Raw genomic sequence first — 7,194 nt, 5'->3', positions numbered from 1 at the left:
CTTTTTATGAGTTTTTTTAAAAATTTTAAATACACCCCTTAATTAATTATAGAAACACATGTCCTTTTATATAACTTTATATATTTCAGCTAGTTTTATAACATTACTAGGTGTGAGACCCGTGAATTACACGGGTTGATTTAAAAAAAATTAAACATTAAAGTGTAAACAATAAATAAATCATCTCTAATAAATGAAGGTTTTTTTTGCCACTTGTCAATCTCACATGAGTTTTTGACATTTGTTATTTTGTGGTATTTTTGAAATAAATATTATCCACTTGTCAATTCCTGATTTGTTTTAGTTTTTTGAAATAAGTATATGGCTTAATTTTAAAAACTGAAACAAATCAGGAATTGAGAAGTGGATAATATTTATTTTAAAAATACCATAAAATAACAAGTGTCAAAAACTCATGTGAAATTGACAAATGGAAAAAAAAAAAAAAAAACTTTCTTTTATTAAAGAAGATTTTTTTATTGGTAGCTGTGTAAGCCATACATAGCCCTAGCGTCCCTCACCCAGTCACGCTCAATCGCTTATATAAGCGGTTCGATATTTCGCTGCACTACTCTCGAGTCTTCACTCGCCTCAGCAGCCAGCAGCAAACCCTCGCTCCTTCGCCTCTACTCTTTCGCCACAAACTTCACAATCTGTTTATCGAAGTCAAATTTTGATCGGATAACATATAATACAAGCGCAGGTATTTTTCTACTCAATCTGTTGTCGTTCGCTCATTTGGTACTCACATGCATGCGTTAAACGAACACTGTTTTTCTGAATTGGTTTCGAAGGTAGCTTTGCGCTTTGATGTCTGTAGTTTCTGTAAACATGCTTCATTTCTTTGTTAGTTTGCGCCGATAGCATGCACCAATGTTGTTTATTTTCACGTTTATGCCTCTTTTTGTTAGGTTTTGGTTGGAATCGTTTGTATACTTCCTTATCTACAATCGAGATTCTATGGAGTGTGTGGAAATGTTGTTAGTATTAGATTTGTAGTTTCTATTTGTTGTTATAGCTTTTGCGTATTTCTAAAGCTTGTAATTGGAGACTTTGTTCATGCCTAATCTTAATTGCGGATTCGAAGCTTACTTGACAGTGGTTTTGCTGTTGAAAATTGGATAATGGTTGCGGTGAAAGTGGAGTTAGATTAGGGCTCGTAAGAAATGTTGATCCATGGGAAGTTGCAATGCATGAAAATGTATTCCATGATTTTAGAGGCGTTTGGACTATGGATGTTGCCTTTTGATAGTGATTGCTGCAGAGTTGAAGAATAAAATTAAATAATCACTTAATAAAGGTTAATATAAGCACATACTGACATACATCCGTATCTGATTATTTTGACCCAAAACAATTACTTTTGTCCAAACTATCAAAATTCCAAACACCCGATACCCTTCTGTGTGTGTTTCATAAGATCAAACAAGCTGTAAACTTGTAATGCTTAGGTGATTAATATTTTGCTTATTTATTTTGCATACACTTAAACTATGCATATGAATCTTTAAAAAGAGTAACTCCTCTTAATGTGGTTTTCTATTGTGATTCATTATATGTTAAGCAGTATGAATACATGCTCTGGAGCTATCATGGGTTCCCTTCAACAGCCTGTATGGATTAAGGAATCAACATTCCTCCCAAAAAGACCTGGTTTCACTAAGTTTCCACATCAGCTGAATCTTGGATCACTCAAGCCATGTAAATTATCTAAAATTGAAGGTAGCTTGGTTACTGGAAAGCCATCCACTACTTCTGTCCCAATCACAGTTCTTGAAGGAGGTAATTAGTCATAACTTTTTAGTTGTTTACAGACATGTTATGATGATAAGACAGAAGGGCAGGCCCCACCTAAATAAGAGATATATAGTAATATTTATTTAAAAGTCCAAATAAATTAATAACTTAACTATAATAGATTATAAATCAGAATATATAAAAGTAAATATTTGAAGTAGTTGAGGATATCGAAGGAAGCTCTTTAGCAAAATCGGTAGAAGTGGTTGCAAAAATATGTAGATCAACTGACATTGAGTAAATTACATTTTTGCCCCCTGAGTTTAGCTGGTTTTTGCAGTTTTCGTCTTACTTGGAACAGTGACCAAAACATTACAAAAACCTCAAATAAGAACCAAAATTACAAGAGGCGACCAAATTGCAAAGATAAGTGAAACCCAGGGACCAAAAAGTAATTTATTAGTAAATTAATTTTTTGGTCCCTGAGTTTAGCTGTAGTATTCTGTGTTCTAACCATTTTTGTCCTCATTTGAATTATTCTATTGGTGTGAAGAAGGGAGGTGGAGTGGCCCAATCTTACAAAATAATTGTTTAATAATTAAATAACAAGTATTTATAAAAAAACCTGAAAAAATCTGCAAGAGATATTTTGTAAGTGACTAAAATTTCTCAATCTTGAACGATTTTAATGTTGATGGAATATATCTGTTTATAATAATAATGTTGTTGAGTTGTATTATATAGGTGATGGAAATGGGTTTGTTGACCATGAACTGAGTAATGTTGACCCTGAAGTTAGTGCAATAATATACAATGAAAAGCAACGTCAGTTTAGAAGCTTGGAGCTTATTGCATCAGAAAACTTCACATCCAGAGCTGTTATGGAAGCAGTTGGCTCTTGCCTTACAAACAAATATTCTGAAGGACTTCCTGGAAAAAGGTCAATACATAAATAATATATATATATTTTTTCTAATAATGTTTAATTGTTTATAATTTACATTAATTTGCAGATACTATGGTGGAAACGAGCACATTGATGAACTAGAAACTCTTTGCCAAAAGAGGGCATTAGCAGCATTTCATTTGGATGAACAAAAATGGGGTGTAAATGTTCAACCATTATCTGGTTCCCCTGCTAATTTTGAGGTCTATACAGCCATTCTGAAGCCTCATGATCGTATAATGGTGTGTATTTTTTATTTTTTAATATTATATTAAGATGGATATTGGTTTTAATTATTTTTTTTTAAAAAAAAAACTCAGGGGCTGGACTTGCCTCATGGAGGACACTTGTCTCATGGATTCATGACACCAAAAAGACGCGTTTCAGGAACATCCATATATTTTGAATCTATGCCTTATCGTCTTGATGAATCTACAGGTGTTATATATCTTTCTTTTCCAACAAAATGGTCAGGTGTTACATACATTTACATTTACATTTTATAATATTTTTTATTTTCCATATGATAGGCCTGGTTGATTATGAGATGCTTGAGAAAACTGCTACCTTATTTAGACCAAAACTTATAATTGCTGGTGCTAGTGCTTATCCCTGAGATTTTGACTATCCTCGTATGAGAAAGGTATACTTTTTTTGAATGTTGTTGACCAAAATATTGAGTATTGACTTTTTTTTTTTCTTTCTTTCTTATATAATAATGACATGTATGATTGTTGGACTTGAAAAGATTGCAGATGGTGTTGGTGCTTTTCTGATGATGGATATGGCTCATATTAGTGGACTTGTTGCTGCTTCTGTGGTTGGGAATCCTTTTGATTATTGTGATATTGTCACTACCACAACACACAAGGTAGGTAATATTGCATTGCTTCTGACTGAGTAGATAAAAAAAAATTCCTAGTTTTACTTTTTAGAGATAAAATGATAAAATGGTAATTACAGGATTAACTATTTCTTCTTATTGTTGAACTGAACAATACTGTAGCAGACTACTATTGTCCTAGGGTAGTGTTTAGTGATGATAGAATCGGGGAGGGAAGGAATGGAATGGTTCATTCCATTCCATTCCCTTCTATTATTACCTTACTTATTCCATTCCATTATGTTTCCAGTCTCTGAGAGGGCCTAGAGGTGGCATGATATTCTTCAAGAAAGATCCTGTTTTAGGCATTGAATTAGAATCCGCCATCAATAATGCTGTTTTCCCAGGTTTGCAGGTTAGTTAGTTCCACTAATTTCAATCCGTTTCCTTTTTTTTTTTTTTTTTTATTTTTAATAATTGAAAAAAAAAACTTGATATCATAACAGGGTGGTCCACATAACCATACAATAGGAGGACTTGCAGTTTGCCTGAAGCATGCTCAGTCTCCAGAGTTCAAGGCCTACCAGAACCAGGTCTTTTTCTTTACATTTTATCTTTTTCTTTTTATTTTTTTTAAATCTTTTCAATAACATAACATAAAATGTGTTGGTTGCAGGTTGTTTCTAATTGTCGAGCTCTTGCTAAAAGACTGATGGAGTTGGGCTACACATTGGTTTCTGGTGGAAGTGATAACCACTTGGTTCTTGTGGATCTCAGGCCATTAGTAAGTTACTTATTTCTTTCAAAATAATAATAAATGAGGTCAAAAAGAAACACCCCCATCCATATATAGTTTACTGGATTAGTTCTATTCCTCATAAGTACAATTGAAAATCTAAGATATTGCTTATTATAGCATCCTACTTTAATTTCTCTTTGAAGTTTTTATCCAAAAAATCGAAATTACAATGTTGCAATTGGACAGAATTTTTAATAAGAAAAAAGAAGTACAAAAATGTAATAGAAAGAATTTAACCCTAACCCAAATTGAATAAATGCAGGGTCTTGATGGTGCTAGGGTAGAGAAAATTCTAGACATGGCTTCCATCACCTTGAACAAGAACTCTGTACCTGGTATAATTCTAATTCGAGTCTCTTTTTTTCGTATTTCCCCCTCCAAATTTGATCTTATTTACAAAAAAAACCCCAGGGGCGTAAAAGAAAAAGAAATCGAGTCTTTGTACCAACACTGTTTTGATTTAAATGTTGTAGGTGACAAAAGCGCACTAGTGCCAGGTGGCATACGGATTGGGTCGCCAGCTATGACGACCCGTGGGTTCACAGAAAAGGAATTTGTTTATATTGCTGAGTTTATTCATGAAGGGGTGCAACTCACACATGAGATAAAACAAGCTGTGACTAGTGGATCAAAGGTACAAGATTTTATCAAGTATGTTGCTTCTTCGGATTTTGGTTTCACTGCTCAAGTTTCGGATCTGAGAAAGAGAGTTGAGGCACTCACAACTCAATTCCCGATCCCCGGTTTGTAAAAATTGCCTTGTTTTAGGAAAAATGTCATAAACTGGGTGAAGTTGGATGTGTTGGTTTTTTAAGAATGTTGACATGTTTTTGATCAAAAGATTTTGTAACTTGAAAAGATCATGTAAGTTGTAACCTGTGGAGGGAGGCTCATGTTGTGGGTAAGTAGACCTGGTAAACCTATCATGTCGTGACAGGTTGAAAAAGTTTGGTGCCAACCTTAAAGATTTAATTTCGTGTCGTGTCAACCTTTTTATTTAAACATATTGAAATCTTTTACCAAAACCTGTTTATTTTGGGTTAGCATGTCATTGTTGGTTTTTGTCTAACTCGAGTTTGAAAAGAGTCTAGGCCGAATTTGGCTAGCCAAGAACAAAAATTGGGCTGATGGTCTGCCCAGTTCGGTCTTCATTTGTCCAGGGTTAAGAGTTTGTAAATTAATAGTGTAAGGTATAGATTAGCTATATATTATTAATTTATAATATCTTTTAATAAGCATTATTTTTGGGATTAATAAATATCAAGCATTAAGGGAATATTTAATTGGAAATTTATAGTGTTAACCCAGGGACGTTTATTTTATTTTATGGTAGTAGCATGTAATATTCAAAAAATAATTTCATGGTAGCATGTAACATACAAAAAATATTAAGTAAAAAATTGATTTTAAATAAATCAAAATCATTCTTTCATTTGTTTTAAAAGACAATCAGAGTAACAATAATTTCAACAATATTTTTAAGAGAAAATTAAAAATATAGTCAAAACTGTTAGTTACTTTGCAGATAATAGTCAAAAAAACTCAAATAACAATAATGGCCATCAAAGTTGCTAAAGCACATTCGTGCCAACTTCTGTTCGAGTCAAAAATGTTTGATCGACACATAATCAAGTAAAGTTTGAAGCTTTTGCCATTTTTGGAAGTACAATATGAAACAGTGTGTTTGATCGATCACATTTAGTTGTAGGTTTGACGGATGAGATTTCAGAACACGAAATCGTCCACTACAATGAGTAGGTCCGACAACACAATGTCCAACAACTATGTTTCTAATAAGGGGCAACGTATCTTCATGTGCTCGGATCCACGATTATACGACATACCTCTCAGAGACTTGCTCGATGAAGGGAATGATGGTTAATTGACGCGACTGAGCAAGGTGAGTTCACAAAACTTGTTGGATATATGATCGGTGCAAAAATAAGTGGAATCAACATTTATGCTTGTGATCAAGCTCGTCTTTGACGTGGATTTGTGGAGGAAAGAGATGCATTTCATAGATTGGGGTTGAGAACTCTTAAGGTCAAGGGTGGTGGACTTTTCATGGTCAAAGTCCATGTGGACACCATCTCATAGCCACATGGACATAAACATTAACAACCGGATGTCAACTAAGAGGGGTAACTGCATATTTAAAAGAATGATATGTTAAACCATTTAAAATGGACTTCATTCCCTTAAACTACAAAAAAATAATCAAGTGACCTTTTAAAACAAACATAGCAAGTTCGTTGGGCTAATATGGCATTTCTCCTTTTTAGTTTAGTTAAATTTTTAGTTTTGCTCAATTAAGCGGTTATAAATAAATTATCTAAATCTACATATTTACTTATATATAAATATATGAGCTCATATTTAGAGATTGTTTCGATCCATATATGATATTAGTAAAGACTAAACTACACAAATGGTCCATATGGTTTGGACTAGCACCAGAGGTCCAAAATTTTCATTTTGTTATGAGTTTGATCCAAAATATTTTGAAAATATCTATAATGACAAATTTACCCTTGGTGTTTTCTTTTTTCATTTTTTATTAAGTTTAGTTATTAAAATAAATAAATTTAAACACCCCTCCTTCGTTATCTGCCCTTTTGTTTTTATCAAGTTTATTTATCAAAGCACAACCACCACCATCACCAAGGATACCGCCGGTAGCACTTCCACCACCTCCTAAAGTCGGTAGAAGGGAGATGAAGAGAAACAGTCGGAGAGGCATAAAGATAAACATAGATCGGAGCTAGAAACTTGAGAAGACAAAGGGTTACCATTCTTTCTCTCCCTTCATCGCTGAACATTGGTGAACAGATCTATGAAATGGAGAAGACGAAGGGTGGTCCGTTGGGGGAATGCGGCATCGTCTTCTTC

The 7,194-nt window shown here is 33.6% G+C and overlaps 1 pseudogene; it reads left to right on the top strand.

The window, feature by feature from the left end:
- The first annotated feature begins 531 nt into the window (after window positions 1-531).
- LOC111891703 (serine hydroxymethyltransferase 3, chloroplastic-like) lies at window positions 532-5,163 on the top strand (annotated as a pseudogene).
- The last annotated feature ends 2,031 nt before the right edge of the window (window positions 5,164-7,194 follow it).

The sequence above is a fragment of the Lactuca sativa genome, chromosome 5 (genome assembly GCF_002870075.4).
Source record: "Lactuca sativa cultivar Salinas chromosome 5, Lsat_Salinas_v11, whole genome shotgun sequence".
Taxonomy (NCBI): Eukaryota; Viridiplantae; Streptophyta; class Magnoliopsida; order Asterales; family Asteraceae; genus Lactuca; species Lactuca sativa.
Note: the sequence above shows the minus strand (reverse complement) of the source record. Positions and strands in the feature narration are given on the sequence as shown.